Source organism: Salmo salar, chromosome 17, assembly GCF_965601325.2.
Source record: "Salmo salar chromosome 17, fSalSal1, whole genome shotgun sequence".
NCBI classification, from domain to species: Eukaryota; Metazoa; Chordata; class Actinopteri; order Salmoniformes; family Salmonidae; genus Salmo; species Salmo salar.
In genome coordinates, this window is record NC_138307.1 from 616,095 (window position 1) to 638,734 (window position 22,640).

At 40.3% G+C, this 22,640-nt stretch overlaps 1 protein-coding gene across 2 annotated transcripts in view; it reads right to left on the bottom strand.

The window, feature by feature from the left end:
* Window positions 1-7,694: 7,694 nt before the first annotated feature.
* The window catches only part of LOC106575066 (RNA-binding protein 45), a 50,734-nt gene continuing 35,788 nt past the window's right edge, over window positions 7,695-22,640 (bottom strand). For both annotated transcript variants that reach the window (XR_006759967.2, XR_006759966.2), the window contains exons 11-12: window positions 8,754-8,940; window positions 7,695-8,431 (exon numbers count right to left, since the gene is read on the bottom strand). The gene's annotated coding sequence lies outside the window, so the exon portion shown is untranslated. The remainder of the gene's footprint in view (window positions 8,432-8,753; window positions 8,941-22,640) is intronic.

The window sequence follows — 22,640 nt, forward strand, 5'->3', positions numbered from 1 at the left end:
TATTGAAGTAGAAGTCCTGGGAGTGCATTCTGACGAAGACAGCAAAGGTAATAACATTTTTGTTATAGTAAATCTGATTTTGGTGAAGGCTAAACTTGCTGGGTGTCTAAATAGCTAGCCCGTGATGGTTGGGCTATGTACTTAGAATATTGCAAAATGTGCTTTCACCAAAAAGCTATTTTAAAATCGGACATATCGAGTGCATAGAGGAGTTCTGTATCTATAATTCTTAAAATAATTGTTATGCTTTTTGTGAACGTTTATCGTGAGTAATTTAGTAAATTGTTAGTAAATTCCCCGGAAGTTTGCGGGGGGTATGCTAGTTCTGAACGTCACATGCTAATGTAAAAAGCAGTTTTTTGATATAAATATGAACTTGATTGAACAAAACATGCATGTATTGTATAACATAATGTCCTAGGGTTGTCATCTGATGAAGATCATCAAAGGTGTGTAGAAAGCGCGCTGACGATGTCGCGACGAAAAGTATTTTTTTTTTATTTATGTCCGTTCAAACATGTCAAACGTTGTAAAACATCAATCTTTAGGGCTTTCAGAACGTAAAGATTCAATAATATTTCAACCGGACGGTTCCTGTGTCTTGAAAAAGGTTTTGGAACGGGAAGATCCTCCCTCGTGAACGCGCCCCAAGAAGTGATGTCACCCCCTGCCTCAACAACTTCCCCTCCTTGTCATTCGGGCTCTGTTCATCGTAGAAGCTTCAAACAACTTTGTAAAGACTGTCGACATCTAGTGGAAGCCGTAGGAAGTGCACAATTATTACTGCGTCACTGTGTATTCAATAGGAAACGACTTGAAGAGAGCCCATGCATCCAGATTTCCACTTCCTGGTAGGATTTCTCTCATGTTTTTGCTTGCCATATGAGTTCTGTTATACTCACAGACATCATTCAAACAGTTTTAGAAACTTCAGAGTGTTATATCCAAATCTACTAATAATATGCATATCCTAGCTTCTGAGTTTGAGTAGGAGGCAGTTTAATATGGGCACATATTTTTTTTCTGAAATTGTCAATACTGCCCCCTAGCCCCAACAGGTTTTAACTAGTACTGAATGCATGATCTTTTTAACCTTAGATGTTTTAAGATCCTCACATACAATGAACTTACTAATACTTTTTAATGTATAACAGGCTATGAGTATTTCCTTTAACCTGTCACAGTTACACGTGGTCTGCGGTTGTGAGGCCGGTTGGACATATTGCCATATTCTATAAAACAACATTGGAGGCGGCTTATGCTAGAGAAATTAACATTACATTCTCTGGCAACAGCTCTCTGGTGGACATTCCTACAGTCAGCATGGCAATTTCACATTCCCTCAAAACTTAAGACATCTGGCATTGTGTAGCGACAAAACTACATATTTTAAAGTGTCTTTTTATTGTCTGCAGCACAAGGTGCACCTTTGTAACGAAAATGTTTTTTAATCAGCTCTTGATATACCTGTCAGGTGAATGGATTATCTTGGCAAAGTAGAAATGCTCACTAACAGCGAAGTAAACAGATTTGTGCCAAACATTTTTGAAAAAGAAGATTTTTGTGGGTATGGAACATTTCTGGGATCTTTTATTTAAGCTCATGGAACATGGGACCAACACTTTACATGTTGCATTCATATTTTTGTCAAGTGTAATATTGAGGAGTTTTTCACTTTCTCTGTTCATAGGAGTAACAAAATGAATTTGGGCATGAGTGCGACTCGAGTTTCACCATCAGCTGGAAGGCGGTGTCGCTTATTGGTCAGTGTCGGTGGAGGAAAGGGAGAGCGGAGGGACGTTGAGAGGTGGACCCTCAGTCTGCTGCTCTCCCTCTGTTGAGACTGACCATCAGTAAAATAAAAATATAAAGCAAATTATTTAAATGTATGCTCACTTAGCTGTGCCTCACATGTAATATGCAGTGATAATGTATTGGGCCCATAGCCTCCTGCACAAACCTCATTGCTACAGTACTGTTTTTAATACTATAGGTCAGTGCTACTCATTACACGGCCCACAGGCCCCCTTAATTTTCCGGTTCACGGTGATTTTCCTATTTTCCATACATAACTATGATACAATTTCAATTCAATGTGTTTAATGCAGGCCTGGATCACTTCATTGAATATATCTATTGTTCCCTGGACGGCAGATAGATGGCAGTATAGCGAAGCTGTTGAACAGAGAGGCCGAAATAGAATATTTGACGAAATAGAACGCAGTTGAACAGAGAGGCCGAAATAGAACATTTGACGAAATAGAACGCAACTGCTCAGCGACCGACACATATCAGTTTGCAAATTTTGCAGTCTGGTCGACATGGATCGATTTATTGTAAACAAGAAACGTAAATATATTGACAATGAAAATGAGGAGAAAGAGCTGGAGAACAACGTGACAGTTATGAACGAACAACCACCAGAGAACAAGGAAAATCAGGAAGATTAGCTAGCTAACATAGCTAACGTGGCTCTGGTGTCTAAGAGAAGGGTACGGTAGATTCAAGAAGAACACAGAAAGTTCCAGGAGAAATGGACAGACAAGTATTTTTTGTACTGCATGGTTGGACTAGCTCACTTTGTCTTATTTGTCAGAAGGCAGTTTAAAACAAGCAAATTTAGAACAACATTTCCAGTCACACCATGCCCACTTTGACAAAACATATCTGCCACAAAGCAACCTCAGAAACAACAAAATAGCGCAACTCAAAGGACAACAACAAATGATGGACAGATATAGCACTGTTGCAGAGAAAACGAGAGGCAACATATGAGATTGCTTGGATACTCACGAGAAACAAGCTTCTCAAAGAATGTTTTTTGGCCTCAGCCAAAATATTATATGCTGATTTCACAAACAAGAAAACTATTTTAAAGCAAATTAAGGGACTGCAACACTCAGACTCAACCATAACAAGATGCATAGAAAACATTGGTAAGCAACTGATTACTGACATATCCGTGGCGCCGTGTTTTAGTGATGCGCTTGTTGAAAGCACTGATGTACAGTTGAAGTCGGAAGTTTACACACACCTTAGCTAAAGACATTTAAACTCAGTTTTTCACAATTCCTGACATTTAATCCTAGTAAAAATCCCTGTCTTAGGTCAGTTAGGGTCACCACTTTATTTTAAGAATATGAAATGTCAGAATAATAGTAGAGGGAATGATTTATTTCAGCTTTTATTTCTTTCATCACATTCCCAGTGGGTCAGAAGTTTACAATAACTCAATTAGTATTTGGTAGCATTTCCTTTAAATTGTTTAACTTGGGTCAAACGTTTCAGGTAGCCTTCCACAAGCTTCCCACAATAAGTTGGGTGAATTTTGACCCATTCCTCCTCACCTCCAATAACTTGACTTTGTTGTCCTTAAGCCATTTTGCCACCACTTTGGAAGTATGCTTGGGGTCATTGTTCATTTGGAAGACCCATTTGCGACCAAGCTTTAACTTCCTGACTGATGTCTTGAGATGTTGCTTCAATATATCCACGTAATTTTCCGTCATGATGCCATCTATTTGTGAAGTACACCAGTCCCTCCTGCAGCTAAGCACCCCCACAACAAGCACTCCTGTCCTTCACGGTTGGGATGGTGTTCTTCGGCTTGCAAGCCTCTCCCTTTTTCCTTCAAACATAACGATGGTCATTATGGCCAAACAGTTCTATTTTAGTTTCATCAGACCAGAGGACATTTCTCCAAAAAGTACGATCTTTGTCCCCATGTGCAGTTGCAATCCGTAGTCTGGCTTTTTTATGGCGGTTTTGGAGCAGTGGCTTCTTCCTTGCTGAGAGCCCTTTCAGTTTATGTCGATATAGGACTCGTTTTACTGTGGATATTGATAATTTTGTACCTGTTTCCTCCAGCACCTTCACAAGGTCATTTGCTGTTGTTCTGGGATTGATTTGCACTTTTCGCACCAAAGTACGTTCATCTCTAGGAGACAGAACGCGTCTCCTTCCAGAGCGGTATGACGGCTGCGTGGTCCCATGGTGTTTATACTTGCGTACTATTGTTTGTACAGATGAACGTGGTACCTTCAGGCATTTGGAAATTACTCCCAAGGATGAACCAGACTTGTGGAGGTCTACAATAGTTTTTCTGAGGTCTTGGCTGATTGCTTTGGATTTTTCCATGATGTTAAGCAAGGAGACACTCAGTTTGAAGGTAGTCCTTGAAATACATCCACAGGTACACCTCCAATTGACTCAAATTATGTAAATTAGCCTATCAGAAACTTCTAAAGCCATGACATAATTTTCTGGAATTTTCCAAGCTGTTTAAAGGCACAGTCAACTTAAGTGTATGTAAACTTCTGATCCACTGGAATTGTGATACAGTGAAATAATCTGTCTGTAAACAATTGTTGGAAAAATGACTTGTGTCATGCACAAAGTAGATGCCTTAACCGACTTGCCAAAACTATAGTTTGTTAACAAGACATTTGTGGAGTGGTTGAAAAATGAGTTTTAAGTGTATGTAAACTTCCGACTTCAACTGTAAGTGACATTGCCCAATTATGTGTTTGGGTCCGCTTTCCTCAAAACGAGTTGTTCAGAGAGGAACTTCTATGTTTACTGCCCCTTCAGGGACAAACATAAGGAGAGGATATTCTGAAAGCCCTTGTTACATTTTTTGCTGATAATATTGACTGATCAAACCTGGCATGTGCACTGACGGCGCCCCAAACATGCGAGGGAACGAGAAGGGACTGATAAGCCTGAGAGAAAATATTCCCAAATGTGTTACATTTCATTGTATCATTCATCAGGAAGCACTTGTAGCTAAACTCTAAAACTGTGACTTACAGAATGTGATGCAGCAAATCGTGTGCGTGGTGAACATTATTAGGAGGGCACTGGATCACCGGCAATTCTGCAAGTTGCTGGAGGAATACCAGACAGAATTCGGCGACTTGATATTTCCCAGTGAGGTGAGATAGCTGTCTCGTGGCAGAGATTTGGAAAGATTTCTCTCTCTCTCCCAGAAATCTGTGAATTTGTTGCAAGTAAGGTGAGAGGAGCCAGAGCTGGATGATCCACAGTGGATATTAAAGCTGGAATTTTTAACTGACATCACCTGCCACCTGAAGACGGTGAATCTCCAGCTCATAGGGAAAGCTAAAACTCTGGGCAAAATGCTGTGTGTGGTCACATTTCAAAATAAAATCACCACACGGTTCATACCTGACAGTTTGTTCATTTCCCAAAACTCAGCAGTCACCACATCCAAACAAGACATACATACTGCAACATTTTAGCTATGATGCATTTGTGAGTGTGTTGGAAGAGTTGGAGTTTGAGTCAAGATTCAAGGATATTTTAGCTTAATTGAGAACCCCTTTCCTGTGCCATCTCTGACCCCCTGACTGTGCTGGAATAGAGAGTGAGATAGTGGAGCATTTCGCTACACTCGCATTAACATCTGCTAACCATGTGTATGTGACCAATAAAATTTGATTTTGATTTGGAGCTGCAGGCAAATGACACATTGCAAGGTCCATAGGTGCATAGACACAGCTTGGCTAAATTGTAACTGTAAAGCACATATTGAGTTCAACCAGGACTGTTACTTTTGTAAATGAATTAAGACATTTTAAGAATGTGATTTGGGAAAATATAATTATATCAGATTTAATCACGTAATATTAGGCCTACTGATTATCTCACAATCTACTTGGGTGCTAGTCATTGACCGTGAGCTACAGGACATGCAGTTTGCTGCTAAGGTGCAACCTTAGGTAGGCTACAGCGAAGCCTTATCAGAAATGCCTGTGTGCACCATGGCAAGGTGAAATGATAAATTCACTTGTGAACGCAGCTCAAATTATATGTAGCTAACACCATTGGACAACAATACAAATGTAACAGCACAACACAATAGATAGAGATACTCTGAATGATCGGCTATGAAAAGCCAACTGACATTTACTCCTGAGGTGCTGACCTGTTGCACCCTCAACAACTACTGTGATTATTATTATTTGACCCTGCTGGTCATCCATGAACATTTTAACATCTTGGCCATGTTCTGTAATAATCTCCACCAGGGACAGCCAGAAGAGGACTGGCCACCCCTCATAGCCTGGTTCCTCTCTAGGTTCTGGCCTTTCTAGGGAGTTTTTCCTAGCCACCATGCTTCTACACCTGCATTGCTTGCTGTTTGGGGTTTTAGGCTGGGTTTCTGTACAGCACTTTGTGACAGCTGATGTAAGGGCTTTATAAATACATTTGATATACAATTTTCTTTTGCAGGTGCCTTTTCATTTTAAACACCAGTGATGCATATAGCGCTTTCTAACGTCACTGAACCAAAACAGTGGAATGAGGGAGCAAAGGAAAACGTTTAAGTGATCAAAAACATTCATCTTAAGGCGACAGGGCAAGGGACGGGGACAAAATACAATTTGCTTATTATATAAAATTGACTATTAGACTTAGCTCAAAACAATCATTGAAAATGACAAATTACCCAATGAATCATGATACTTTTCTGGTAAAAACATGGGGGTGCAGCTGTTCTGTTTCCTCCATTGCTCAGATAAAAAAAAAGTCTCAAAGCAGCAATATGTTAACTTTTGGGCAACCCAACCAAATTCACATAGTTGAGTTATAGATCTGTCATTCTCATTGACAGCAAGCCTAAGAAGCAGTATATCTGTTTTATGTGCACTATTTCTATGCTTCTCATGCACCACTTTAGTGTATTATTTCTGGTATTGTACACCAGCTTCAAAGATATATTTCCCAGCAGTTTGGACGGTAGGATTCTCTACATTGTTTGTTTTGTCAAAATTAAGTTAGGAAAACTATAATTTTAACAACCAGGAAACGGCAGAGCAATTTCTGCATATTGCACCCTTAAACTTTCAGAGGGGTCGTAGAATGGAGACCAAGACACAGCGTGTATAGTGCTCATATTTACTCCTCTAATGAATACACTTTAACCAAAACAACAAAACGACCGCCAACAGTTCCGTCAGGTTAAACAGAAAATAACTACCCACACGGACAAAGGAAAAACAGGCTGCCTAAGTATGGCTTCCAATCAGAGACAACGATAGACACCTGCCTCTGATTGTAAACCATACCCGGCCAAAACAAAGAAAATAAAACAGAATGCCCACCCACCTATCACACCCTGGCCTAGCTAAACAGAGAAAACACAGCTCTCCTACGTCAGAGTGTGACATAAACAATACATATAGAGCTGTAAGCAAAGAACCATGATTCAAATTCTTGTCGTTGGCCAGTCCAGTGTTGTGATTGGCTATAAAGAGCCTTCCGTTTGCGTGCCTTCAAACAGATGCACTACAGAGCTGTCTGTTTAGCTTGCTAGCAGACTTGAACAGTAAGCACCAAATGACTAGAAACACACAGGAAGGAATTGAAAATACATAGATATACTATACCTTGAGTAGAATCTACTTGCTAAAGTTAGCCAGCTAATTACTGGTTAGCTAACAACATTCATCTGTAGAACGAAAAGCTATCAGCTCTAGCAAACACCATAAAACAAGTCCACTAATTGAAGGCAGGATCCAATATATAGGGAATTAATCCCAAGGGGAGACACTCAGCACATGGGGAATTTGAATATGAAGACACAAAGGGGAGAATCTGCAACCTGCTACAGTTCATACAATACATAACCAGTCCCAAATAATAGAATGTAAACTGACATGAATACTAAATCAGGGTAACATGTCAGAATCAGCTTTATTCGACAAATATATTTGCATATACAGGAATTTGACTCTGAAATGGTGCTGGCAGACCAAATATAGATGCAGATCCACAGTGTACATACAATGAACACTAAGCTAAAAACGATAAACTATGCTATAAGCTACACTACATAAATGATGCATGTAAGAGATGCGAAGAGCAATGTGCAGTTCTGGGATGATAGTGCAAGGTACATAGTCTGTGGATGAGGATGATCCGTGGACCAGGTGGCCAGTTGGTGAGGGCCACGGCGCTGGGGAAGAAACTGTTCAGGTGGCGGGAGTGATTGACCTGAACCATTTGCCAAAGGGGAGTCTTTGGAAGAGGGGATGGAAGGTGTCGGCGATGATCTTTCCTGCACGCTTCCTTGCCCTGCAGGACCTTGGAGGGCAGGCGGCAGCCAAGGACCCTCTCAGAAGACCAGACACTCCGCTGCATTGATCGAGGAGGTGAGGATGGATTCGACGGTCATTTAGAACTGAATCAGTACACACAACATTCAAAAGGAGGACTGAGGACAAAACACCATGAGGAAAACAGATTTGTTTTATAGTAATTGTCTGACTGGGAACTACCATTGTCTATCAATTGCAGAATACCAATCTCAATTTGGCAATGGAAGTTTTATTGAAGTCATTAATACAGGAGTCAAATCACATTGGGAGTCTCATCAGATCAGATGTTATCAGCAAGCCAGATCAATCTGTTGAAAGAGCACAAGCAGAACAAAGATATAAGTGCAAACAGATACAATTAATCTCTGCCTAACTCCTCACTTCCTCTCTACTTGCATCCTTCTCAAAACCCATTGGAGGTCTGAGGCGAGGAGACTTGGGTCCATCAATAGCTCGGTCTATGAATTTGGGAGTAGTTACATTTCTCCAGCCCCATCCCTCAGATGTTCACCAAAATGGCAGCGGGGAGTTCGCTTTATTGTTTCAACTGCTAATTGACACTTTAAGAAACACAAATGAGCATACATGTATGTTTAAGCATTCACAACTGTTGGGAGTGCGGTACCATACCTTTAGTGCCCAGGTGCAGCTGAGATGACACACTAAAGATGAAGTTGTGGCAGATGTCTTGACCACTCTGGCTGTTCTCCAGATAACAGTAGCGCTGGAAGCTGTTCCAGGCATTGTTTGTAGCAATGTCACCTCCCTCAGAACCAGTGAAGATCTCCAGGTTCTTACAATGGGGCATCAGCATAATCTTTAAAGAGAGCAGAACAATACAGGAGATAATATAGATTTAGTAGGAGTGGAAGTCCCAACTTAAAGTCCTTGTACAATCCATAGACATTGGTAAAAAGGTAACCAAAAGTATGGAACTGGAGTTTGAGGAATGTGAGATACATACAGTGCATTCGGAAAGTATTCAGACCCCTTGACTTTTTCGACAAATTGTTACATTACAGCCTTATTCTAAAATGTATTAAATATTTTTTCCCCCTCATCAATCCACACACAATACCCCATACTGAGAAAGTGAAAACAGGTTTCGAAATTTTAGCAAATGTATTATAAATAAAAAAGAAATACCTTATTTACATAAGTATTCAAACCCTTTGCTATGAGACTTGAAATTGAGCTCAGGTGCATCCGGTTTCCATTGATCATCATTGAGATGTTTCTACAACTTGGAGTCCACCTTTGGTAAATTAAATTGATTGGACATGATTTGGAAAGACACACACCTGTCTATATAAAGGTCCCACAGTTGACAGTGCATGTCAGAGCAAAAACCAAGCGATGAGGTCAAAGGAATTGTCCATAGAGCTCTGAGACAGGATTGTGTCGAGGCACAGATCCAGGGAAGGGTACCAAAACATTTCTGCAGCATTGAAGGTCCCAAGAACACAGTGGCTTCAAAAATTCTTAAATGGAAGAAGTTTGGAACTTCCAAGACTCTTCCTACGGCCAAACTGAGCAAGAACCCGATGGTCACTCTGACAGAGCTCTAGAGTTCCTCTGTGGAGATGGGAGAACCTTCCAGAAGGACAACCATCTCTGCAGCACTCCACATACACAGTCAACTTAGTGTATGTAAACATCTGACCCACTGGAATTGTGATACAGTGAATTATAAGTGAAATAATCTGTCTGTAAACAATTGTTGGAAAAATTACTTGTGTCATGCACAGAGTAAATGTCCTAACCGACTAGCCAAAATTATAGTTTGTTAACAAGAAATGTGTGGAGTGGTTGAAAAATGAGTTTTAATGACTCCAACCTACAGTGGGGGGAAAAAGTATTTGAACCCCTGCTGATTTTGTACGTTTGCCCACATACAAAAAAATGATCACACTATAATTTTAATAGTAGGTTTATTTGAAGTGAGAGACAGAATAACAGCAAAAAAATCCATAAAAACACATGTCAAAAATGGTATAAAATGATTTGCATTTTAATGAGGGAAATAAGTATTTGACCGCTCTGCAAAACATGACTTAGTACTTGGTGGCAAAACCCTTGTTGGCAACCACAGAGGTCAGACGTTTCTTGTAGTTGGCACCAGGTTTGCACACATCTCAGGAGGGATTTTGTCCCACTCCTCTTTGCAGATCTTCTCCAAGTCATTAAGGTTTCGAGGCTGACGTTTGGCAACTCGAACCTTCAGCTCCCTCCACAGATTTTCTATGGGATTAAGGTCTGGAGACTGGCTAGGCCACTCCAGGACCTTAATGTGCTTCTTCATGAGCCACTCCTTTGTTGCCTTGGTCGTGTGTTTTGGGTCATTGTCATGCTGGAATACCCATCCACGACCCATTTTCAATGCCCTGGCTGAGGGAAGGAGGTTCTCACCCAAGATTTGACAGTACATGGCCCCGTCCATCGTCCCTTTGATGCGGTGAAGTTGTCCTGTCCCCTTAGCAGAAAAACACCCCCAAAGCATAATGTTTCCACCTCCATGTTTGACGGTGGAGATGGTGTTCTTGGGGTCATAGGCAGCATTCCTCCTCCTCCAAACACAGCGAGTTGAGTTGATGTCAAAGAGCTCCATTTTGGTCTCATCTGACCACAACACTTTCACCAGTTGTCCTCTGAATCATTCAGATGTTCATTGGCAAACTTCAGACCGGCATGTATATGTATTCTTGAGCAGGGGGACCTTGCGGGCGCTGCAGGATTTCAGTCCTTCACGGCGTAGTGTGTTACCAACTGTTTTCTTGGTGACTATGGTCCCAGCTGCCTTGAGATCATTGACAAGATCCTCCCGTGTAGTTCTGGGCTGATTCCTCACCGTTCTCATGATCATTGCAACTCCACAAGGTGAGATCTTGCATGGAGCCCCAGGCCGAGGGATATTGACAGTTCTTTTGTGTTTCTTTCATTTGTGAATAATCGCACCAAATGTTGTCACCTTCTCACCAAGCTGCTTGGCGATGTTCTTGTAGCCCATTCCAGCCTTGTGTAGGTCTACAATCTTGTCCCTGACATCCTTGGAGAGCTCTTTGGTCTTGGCCATAGTGGAGAGTTTGGAATCTGATTGATTGATTGGTTCTGTGGACAGGTGCCTTTTTTACAGGTAACAAGCTGCGGTTAGGAGCACTCCCTTTAAGAGTGTGCTCCTAATCTCAGCTTGTTACCTGTATAAAAGACACCTGGGAGCCAAAAATCTTTCTGATTGAGAGGGGGTCAAATACTTATTTCCCTCATTAAAATGCAAATCAATTTATAAAATTTCTGACATGCGTTTTTCTGGATATTTTTGTTGTTATTCTGTCTCTCACTGTTCAAATAAACCTACCATTAAAATTATAGACTGATCCTTTCTTTGTCAGTGGGAAAACGTACAAAATCAGCTGGGGATCAAATACTTTTTTCCCCCACTATAAGTGTATATAAACTTCCGACTTCAACTGAGTGTATATATACACTGCTCAAAAAAATAAAGGGAATACTTAAACAACACAATGTAACTCCAAGTCAATCACACTTCTGTGAAATCAAACTGTCCACTTAGGAAGCAACACTGATTGACAATACATTTCCCATGCTGTTGTGCAAATGGAATAGACAACAGGTGAAAATTATAGGCAATTAGCAAGACACCCCCAATAAAAGAGTGGTTCTGCAGGTGGTGACCACAGACCACTTCTCAGTTCCTATGCTTCCTGGCTGATGTTTTGGTCACTTTTGAATGCTGGCGGTGCTTTCACTCTAGTGGTAGCATGAGACGGAGTCTACAACCCACACAAGTGGCTCAGGCAGTGCAGCTCATCCAGGATGGCACATCAATGCGAGCTGTGGCAAGAAGGTTTGCTGTGTCTGTCAGTGTAGTGTCCAGAGCATGGAGGCGCTACCAGGAGACAGGCCAGTACATCAGGAGACGTGGAGGAGGCTGTAGGAGGGCAACAACCCAGCAGCAAGACCGCTACCTCCGCCTTTGTGCTGGAGGAGCAGGAGGAGCACTGCCAGAGCCCTGCAAAATGACCTCCAGCAGGCCACAAATGTGCATGTGTCTGCTCAAACGGTCAGAAACAGACTCCATTAGGGTGGTATGAGGGCCCGACGTCCACAGATGGGGGTTGTGCTTACAGCCCAACACCGTGCAGGACGTTTGACATTTGCCAGAGAACACCAAGATTGGCAAATTTGCCACTGGCGCCCTGTGCTCTTCACAGATGAAAGCAGGTTCACACTGAGCACATGTGACAGACGTGACAGAGTCTGGAGACGCCGTGGAGAACGTTCTGCTGCCTGCAACATCCTCCAGCATGACCGGTTTGGCGGTGGGTCAGTCATGGTGTGGGGTGGCATTTCTTTGGCGGGCCGCACAGCCCTCCATGTGCTCGCCAGAGGTAGCCTGACTGCCATTAGGTACCGAGATGAGATCCTCAGACCTCTTGTGAGACCATATGCTGGTGCGGTTGGCCCTGGGTTCCTCCTAATGCAAGACAATGCTAGACCTCAGGTGGCTGGAGTGTGTCAGCAGTTACTGCAAGAGGAAGGCATTGATGCTATGGACTGGCCCGCCCGTTCCCCAGACCTGAATCCAATTGAGCACATCTGGGACATCATGTCTCACTCCATCCACCAACGCCACGTTGCACCACAGACTATCCAGGAGTTGTTCGGATGCTTTAGTACAGGTCTGGGAGGAGATCCCTCAGGAGACCATCCGCCACCTCATCAGGAGCATGCCCAGGCGTTGTAGGGAGGTCATACAGGCACGTGGAGGCCACACACACTACTGAGCCTCATTTTCACTTGTTTTAAGGACATTACATCAAAGTTGGATCATCCTGTAGTGTGGTTTTCCACTTTAATTTTGAGTGTGACTCCAAATCCAGACGTCCATGGGTTGATAAATTGGATTTCCATTGATTATTTTTGTGTGATTTTGTTGTCAGCACATTCAACTATGTAAATAAAAAAGTATTTCATTAGATTATTTCATTCATTCAGATCTAGGATGTGTTATTTTAGTGTTCCCTTAATTTTTTTGAGCAGTATATATATATATATATATATATATTCAGAGCAATATCCATGTAATGCTTAGCGAAGATCTAAAGTCAAGTGTTATTGAAGTGTTGTGGTTGCAGGTTCTTGGGGACCTGAAAATTGACTGGTTTTCATCAAGCTGTCCACTCAAGAGGAAGCTTCCTACTGTAACCAGTGCCTGTAATCTAGTTCAGGTTATTAATCAATCTACCAGGCTGTTTACAAACACTACAGGAACAAGATAATCCACATGTATCGATCACATTTTTACTAATGCTGTAGAACTTTGTTCTGAAGCTATATCCGTACACATTGGATGCAGTGATCACAATACAGTGGCTATATGCAGGAAAGCCAAAAGTCCAACAGCTGGGCCTAAAATAGTATATAAGAGATCATACAAAAGTTTTTGCTCTGACTTATGTGGAATATTTGTTGGTCTGATGTGATTAATGAGGAGCATCCAGACACTGCACTTGATGAATTTATGAAATTGCTTCATCCAATTGTTGATAAACATGCACCTGTTAAGAAACTGACTGTTAGAACTGTTAAGGCTCCATGGATTGATGAGGAATTGAAAAATGGTATGGCTGAAAGAGATGGGGCAAAAGGAGTGGCTAATAAGTCTGGCTGTACATCTGACTGGCTTACTTACTGCAAATTGAGAAATTATGTGATTAAACTCAACAAAAAGAATACACTTTATTATGAAGCCAAGATCAATGATATAAGGAATGATGGATAAAAACTTGAGTACTTTAACTTCTTCAGGAGACTGGTTTTTGTTCCAAATTTCAGATGACTGACATGTCCAAAGTAAACTGCCTGTTACTCAGGCCCAGAAGCTAGGATATGCATATATTTAGTAGCATTGGATAGAAAACCCTCTGGTGTTTCTAAAACTGTTAAAATAATATCTGAGTATAACAGAACTGATATGGCAGGCGAAAACCCGAGGAGAATCCATCCAGAATATATTTGTTTTTTTGTGGTCACAGGCAATTTCAATGCCAGCCTATGGGAAATTCAAAATAATTCCTACCAGATTGCAGTTCCTATGGCTTCCACTAGATGTCAAGTCTTTAGAAAGGGTTTCAGGCTTGTTTTTTGAAAAATGAACAAGTACAAAAACAGTCTTGTTGCACGCGTGAACGAGAGTGCGCTCTTCGTTATTTACCTTCCCTATTGAACATACTATTCTCAGTCTTAAATAATATAGTTTATTTAGATATTAGAATACCTGAGGATTAATTACAAACATCGTTTGACTTGTTTGGACGAACTTTACCGGTAACTTTTTGGATTCATTTGTATGCATGTTGAACGAGTGGATTACTGAATCAAGCGTGCCAACTAAAACAGACATTTTTGGGATATAAAGAAGGACTTTATCGAACAAAATGACCATTCATTGTGTAGCTGGGACCCTTGGGATTGCAAATAAAGGAAGATCTTCAAAGGTAAGTGATTTATTTTATCGCTGTGCTGGTTTGGAAAAGTATTTTGGCGTGGGGCAATGTCCTCAGACAATCTAATGCTATGCTTTCGCCGTAAAGGCCTTTTTGAAATCTGACAAAGCGGTTGGATTAACAAGAAGTTAAAAGCTTTTAACCTCTTCGCTATAGGGGGCATTATTTTCACGGCCGGATGAAAAACGTACCCAAATTAAACGGCCTACTTCTCGGGCCCAGAGTCAAATATTTGCATATTATTAGTAGATTTGGATAGGAAACACTCTGAAGTTTCTAAAACTGTTTGAATGGTGTCTGTGAGTATAACAGAACTCATATGGCAGGCAAAAACCTGAGAAAATTCCAAGCAGGAAGTGGCCTGTCTGAGAATTTGTAGTTCTTCTTTTGATTCTCTATCGAAATCTGTGGGGTTACGTAGCACTTTCTAAGGCTTCCATTGGCTCTCTAAAGCCTTCAGAAAGCGGATTGAGGCGTCTCCTGTCTCTGGGCAGAGTATAGTAGCTCAATTTGTCAATGGTGGCCTGGTGACAAAGAGATTGGATATGCGCATTCACGAGACCACGCTGTTTTTTATTTTCCTCTTTGAATGAATACACTATTGTCCGGTTGGAATGTTATCGCTATTTTACGAGAAAAATACCATAAAAATTGATTTTAAACAGCGTTTGACATGCTTCTAAGTACGGTAATGGAACATTTTTTATTTTTTGTCTCGAGTTGCGCTCGCACGTTACCCTTTGGATAGTGACCTGAACGCACGAACAAAACGGAGGTATTTGGACATAACTATGGATTATTTGGAACAAAAACAACATTTCTTGTGGAAATAGCAGTCCTGGGAGTGCATTCTGACGAAGATCAGCAAAGGTAATACAATTTTTCTAATACTAATTCTGAGTTTAGTGAGCCCCGAACTTGGCGGGTGTCTGAATTGCTCACCGTGATGGCTGAGCTATGTACTCAGAATATTGCAAAATGTGCTTTCGCCGAAAAGCTATTTTAAAATCCGACATAGCAATTGCATAAAGGAGTTCGGTATCTATAATTCTTAAAATAATTGTTATGTATTTTGTCAACGTTTATGAGTAATTTAGTAAATTCACCGGAAGTTTTCGGTGGGAATATATTTTCTGAACATCACACGACAATGTAAAAAGCTGTTTTTTTATATAAATATGAACTTGATTGAACAAAACATGCATGTATTGTATAACAATGTCCTAGGAGTGTCATCTGATGAAAATCATCAAAGGTTAGTGCTTCATTTAGCTGTGTATTGGGTTTTTGTGACATACATGCTTGCTTGGAAAATGGCTGTGTGATTATTTTGGGCTGTGTACTCTCCTAACATAATCTAATGTTTTGCTTTCGCTGTAATGCCTTTTTGAAATCGGACAATGTGGTTAGATTAACCTGTTGGGGCTAGGGGGCAGTATTTACACGGCCGGATAAAAAACGTAACCGATTTAAACTGGTTACTACTCTTGCCCAGAAACGAGAATATGCATATAATTAGTAGATTTGGATAGAAAACACCCTAAAGTTTCTAAAACTGTTTGAATGGTGTCTGTGAGTATAACATAACTCATATGGCAGGCCAAAACCTGAGAAGATTCCATACAGGAAGTGCCCTGTCTGACAATTTGTTGTCCTTCAGTTGCATCTCTATCGAAAATACAGTATCTCTGCTGTAACGTGACATTTTCTAAGGCTTCCATTGGCTCTCAGAAGGCGCCAGAAAGTGTAATGGGGTGTCTGCTGTCTCTGGGCAAAGAACAGCAGGAGAATTTGTGAGTGGTCACCCTGGAAACAGTGACACTTGAGATGCGCATTCACGAGAATTCTCAATTTTTTTCTTTCAGCCTTGGAATGAATACAACGTCGCCCGGTTGGAATGTTATCGCTATTTTACGAGAAAAATAGCATAAAAATTGATTTTAAACAGCGTTTGACATACTTCGAAGTACGGTAATGGAATATTTTGAATTTTTTTGTCACGAAATGCACCTGCGCGTCACCCTTCGGATAGTACCTCAACGCACAAACAAAACGGAGCTATTTCAATATAACTATGGATTATTTGGAACCAAAACAACATTTGTTTATGAAGTAGAAGTCCTGGGAGTGCATTCTGACGAAGAACAGCAAAGGAAATCCAATTTTTCTTATAGTAATTCTGAGTTTAGTGAGCACCAGACTTGGTGGGTGTCAAATTAGCTAGCCTGTGATGGCCGAGCTATCTACTCAGAATATTGCAAAATGTGCTTTCGCCAAAAATCTATTTTAAAATCTGACACCGCGATTGCATAAAGGACTTCTGTATCTATAATTCTTAAAATAATTGTTATTTTTTGTAAACATTTATCGTGGGTATGCTAGTTCTGAACATCACATGCTAATGTAAAAAGCTGTTTTTTGATATAAATATGAACTTGATTGAACAAAACATGCATGTATTGTATAACATAATGTCCTAGGAATGTCATCTGATGAAGATCAAAGGTTAGTGCTGCATTTAGCTGTGGTTTTGGTTTTTTGTGACATATATGCTTGCTTTGAAAATGGCTGTGTGATTATTTTTGGCAGGGTACTCTCCTGACAATCTAATGTTTTGCTTTCGCTGTAAAGCCTTTTTGAAATCGGACAATGTGGTTAGATTAACGAGAGTCTTGTCTTTAAAATGGTGTAAAATAGTCATATGTTTGAGAAATTGAAGTTATAGCATTTTTGAGGTATTTGTATTTCGCGCCACGCGATTCCACTGGCTGTTGACTAGGTGGGATCACCCAGGGAGGTTAACCTGTTAGGGCTGGGGGGCAGTATTTACACGGCCAGATAAAAAACGTACCCGATTTAATCTGGTTATTACTACTGCCCAGAAACTAGAATATGCATATAATTATTGGCTTTGGATAGAAAACACCCTAAAGTTTCTAAAACTGTTTGAATGGTGTCTGTGAGTATAACAGAACTCATATGGCAGTCAAAACCCTGAGACAAATCCTAACAGGAAGTGGAAATCTGATTTGTGGAATCACTTTCAACACTTTGCCTATGAAACACTTTTTTGTGAACGTTTATCGTGAGTAATTTAGTAAATTCACCGGAAGTGTTCCGTGGGAATGCTAGTCACATGCTAGTCACATGCTAATGTAAAAAGCTGGTTTTTGATATAAATATGAACTTCATTGAACAAAACATGCATGTATTGTATAACATAATGTCCTAGGGGTGTCATCTGATGAAGATCATCAAAGGTTAGTGCTGCATTTAGCTGTGGTTTGGGTTTATGTGACATTATATGCTAGCTTGAAAAATGGGTGTCTGATTATTTCTGGCTGGGTACTCTGCTGACATAATCTAATGTTTTGCTTTCATTGTAAAGCCTTTTTGAAATCGGACAGTGTGGTTAGATAAACGAGAGTCTTGTCTTTAAAATGGTGTAAAATAGTCATATGTTTGAGAAGTTGAAGTAATAGCATTTATAAGGTATTTGAATATCGCGCCACGGGATTACACTGGCTGTTGCGTAGGTGGGACGATTTCGTCCCACCTAGCCCAGAGAGGTTAACGAGAGTCTTATCTTTAAAATGGTGTAAAATTGTCGTATGTTTAAAAATGTAAATTATTGCATTCGAGGTTTTTGTATTTCGCGCCACGCTCTTAAGTTAAATGATGGATGACACTTGTATTTTCATGAATGTTTTATAGTGAGCAATTATATTCATGCATTAAAACTATAATGAAATAAAAGCAGTGCAAGTTTGAATTTTGTAAAGCTAGTGTATGAGGTGGGAAAATGATTGTTAACGATCAATAATGGCAAACCTCCTGGCATTGATAACTTAGATGGAAAGCTACTGAGGATGGTAGCTGACTCTAGCCACTGTCATATGTTTAATCTAAGCCAAGGAAAGTCTTTGTCCTCAGGCATGGAGAGAAGCCAAAGTAATCCCGCTACCCAAGTGGTAAAGTGGCCTTTACTGGTTCTAACAGCAGACTTATAAAGCTTGCTGCCAGCTCTTAGCAAACTGTTGGAAAAAATTGTGTTTGACAAAATACAATGCTATTTCTATGTAAACAAATTAACAACATATTTTCAGCATGCTTATAGAGAACGGCACTCAACATGTACTGCACTTACACAAATGACTGATGATTGGTTGAAAGAAATTGATAATAAGAAGATTGTGGGAGCTGTACTGTTAGATTTCAGTGCAGCCTTTGATATTATTGACCATAACCTGTTGTTGAAAAAACTTAAGTGCTATGGCTTTTCAACCTCTGCCATATCGTGGATTCAGAGCTATCTAATAGAACTCAAGTATTTTCTTTAACCTGTTGGGGCTAGGGGGCAGTATTGAGAATTTTGAAAAAAATGTGTGCCCATTTTTAACGGCCTCCTACACCAACTCAGAAGCTAGGATATGCATATTATTAACAGATTTGGATAGAAAACACTCTGAATTTTCTAAAACTGTTTGAATGGTGTCTAAGTATAACAGAACTCATATGGCAGTCAAAACCCTGAGACAATTTCTAACAGGAAGTGTGTATCTGATGTGTTGAATTACTTTTAACCTCTATGGGCTAGGTGGGACGCTAGCGTGCCACCCGTGGTGCACTCCATCAACAGCAGGTGCATTTCAAGAGCGGCAAATTTGAATCCAAATAAATGTCAAAATTCAAAGTTTTCAAAAATACAACTATTTTACACCATTTGAAAGATAAACATCTCCTTAATCTAACCACGTTTTACGATTTCAAAAAGGTTTTACGGCGAAAGCATAAATTTAGAGTATGTTAGGACAGTACATTTACAAGAGTTGTGTGTAATGTTTTGTCAAGTCAAAGACAGGGTCACCAAAACCATAAAACCAGCTAAAATGATGCACTAACCTTTTACAATCTCCATCAGATGACACTCCTAGGACATTATGTTAGACAATACATGCATTTTTAGTTCTATCAAGTTCATATTTATATCCAAAAACAGCGTTTTACTATGGCATTGATGTTGAGGAAATCGTTTCCCTCCAATAACCGGCAGTCAAGTCAGCGTCACAAATTAAATAATTAAAATTAGAAAACATTGGTAAAATATTATATTGTCATTTAAAGAATTATAGATTTACATCTCTTGAACGCAATCAACTTGCCAGATTTAAAAATAACCTTACTGGGAAATCACACTTTGCAATAATCTGAGCACTGCGCCCAGAAAAATACGCGTTGCGATACAGACTAGACGTCATGTTGGGGAGATCTAAAATCGAAAATACTATGTAAATAATCCATTACCTTTGATTCTCTTCATCAGATGTCACTTCCAGGTATCACAGGTCCATAACGAATGTAGTTTTGTTCAAAAAAGCTCATCATTTATGTCCAAAAATCTCCGTCTTGTTAGCACATGATCTAAGCCAGCCGGACTTCTCGTCATGAACGAGGGGAAAAAATATATTTACGTTCGTTCAAACATGTCAAACGTTGTATAGCATAAATCATTAGGGCCTTTTTTAACCTCTCTAGGCTAGGCGGGACGAATTCGTCCCACCTACGTAACAGCCACGGCTATCCTGTGGCGCGATTTTCAAAACCTTAAAAATCCTATTACTTCAATTTCTCAAACATATGACTATTTTACAGCCATTTAAAGATAAGACTCTCGTTAATCTAACCACACTGTCCGATTTCAAAAAGGCTTTACAACGAAAGCAAAACATTAGATTATGTCAGCAGAGTACCAAGCCAGAAATAATCAGACACCCATTTTTCAAGCCAGCATATAATGTCACCAAAACCCAGAAGACAGCTAAATGCAGCACTCACCTTTGATGATCTTCATCAGATGACAACCCTAGGACATTATGTTATACAATACATGCATGTTTTGTTCAATCAAGTTCATATTTATATCAAAAACCAGCTTTTTACATTAGCATGTGACGTTCAGAACTAGCATACCCCCCGCAAACTTCCGGGGAATTCGCTAACAATTTACTAAATTACTCACGATAAACGTTCACAAAAAGCATAACAATTATTTTAAGAATTATAGATACAGACCTCCTCTATGCACTCGATATGTCCGATTTTAAAATAGCTTTTTGGTGAAAGCACATTTTGCAATATTCTAAGTACATAGCCCAGGCATCACGGGCTCGCTATTTAGACACCCGGCAAGTTTAGCACTCACCATAATCATATTTACTATTATAAAAATTTCATTACCTTTTGTTGTCTTCGTCAGAATACACACCCAGGACAGCTACTTCAATAACAAATGTTGGTTTGGTCCAAAATAATCCATCGTTATATCCGAATAGCGGCGTTTTGTTCGTGCGTTCCAGACACTATCCGAAATAGTAAAGAAGTGTCACGCGCTTGGCGCAATTCGTGACAATAAAATTCTAAGTATTCCATTACCGTACTTCGAAGCATGTCAAACGCTGTTTAAAATCAATTTTTACGACATTTTTCTCGTAGAAAAGCGATAATATTCCGACAGGGAATCTCCTTTTCGGCAAACAGAGGAAAAAATCCCAAAGGCGGGGGCGGTCGGGGTCACGCGCATAAGCTAGTGTCTCTTGATCGGCAACTTGAGAAAGGCGATAATGTGTTTCAGCCTGGGGCTGGAATGACGACATTCTGTTTTTTCCCGGGCTCTGAGCGCCTATGGACGACGTGGGAGTTGTCACGTTAGAGCAGAGATCCTTAGTAAATGATAGAGATGGAAAAGAAGTTCAACAAATGGTCAGACAGGCCACTTCCTGTAAAGGAATCTCTCAGGTTTTGACCTGCCATTTGAGTTCTGTTATACTCACAGACACCATTCAAACAGTTTTAGAAAATTTAGGGTGTTTTCTATCCATATGTAATAAGTATATGCATATTCTAGTTACTGAGTAGGAGTGGTAACCAGATTAAATCGGGTATGTTTTTTATCCAGCCGTGTCAATGCTGCCCCCTAGCCCTAACAGGTTAACCAGAACATGAATAATATTCAAGGTGGACGAATGCATACTCTTTTATAACGTATTGGAACGAGGGTACCCAACATGAACTCGCGCGCCAGGTGTCTAATGGGACATCATCGTTCCATGGCTCTTGTTCGGTCAGATCTCCCTCCAGAAGACTCAAAACACTTTGTAAAGGCTGGTGACATCTAGTGGAAGCAATAGGAAGTGCCAAAATATTCCTCAGCCCCTGTGTTTTTCAATGGGATAGGTTTAAAGTCAATACAACACATCAGGTATCCACTTCCTGTCAGAAAATGTCTCAGGGTTTTGCCTGCCAAATGAGTTCTGTTATACTCACAGACACCATTCAAACAGTTTTGGAAACTTTAGAGTGTTTTCTATCCATATATAATAAGTATATGCATATTCTAGTTACTGGGTAGGATTAGTAACCAGATTAAATCGGGTACATTTTTTTATCCAGACGTGCAAATGCTGCCCCCTAGCCCTAACAGGTTAAGCCTATGCCATTGAAACACACAGGGATTTATTAATCATTGAGCACTTCCTACGCCATCCACTAGATGTCACCAGTCTTTACAAAGTGGTTTGAGTCTTCTACTGTGAAAACTGACCGAACAAGAGACTTGGAACGTTGGTCAAAAGCGGATGGCCGATACTACTCTGGCGCGCGAGTGCATGTTTGGGTACTCTCGTTCCAATACGTTTTAAAAGAGAATGCAATCGTCCGCCTTGAATATTATTGAAGTTCTGATTGAAAAAGGCCCTAATGATTTATGCTATACAACGTTTGACATGTTTGAATGAACGTAAATATATTTTTCTCCCTCTTTGGTGAAGACAAGTCCGGCGGGCGTCGTTCATGTTTTTGAGTAGCCTACAGGACGCGCTAACAATACGGAGCTTTTTGGACATAAATTATTAGCTTTTTCGAACAAAACTACATTCGTTATGGACCTGTGATACCTGGAAGTGACATCTGATGAAGATAATCAAAGGTAAGG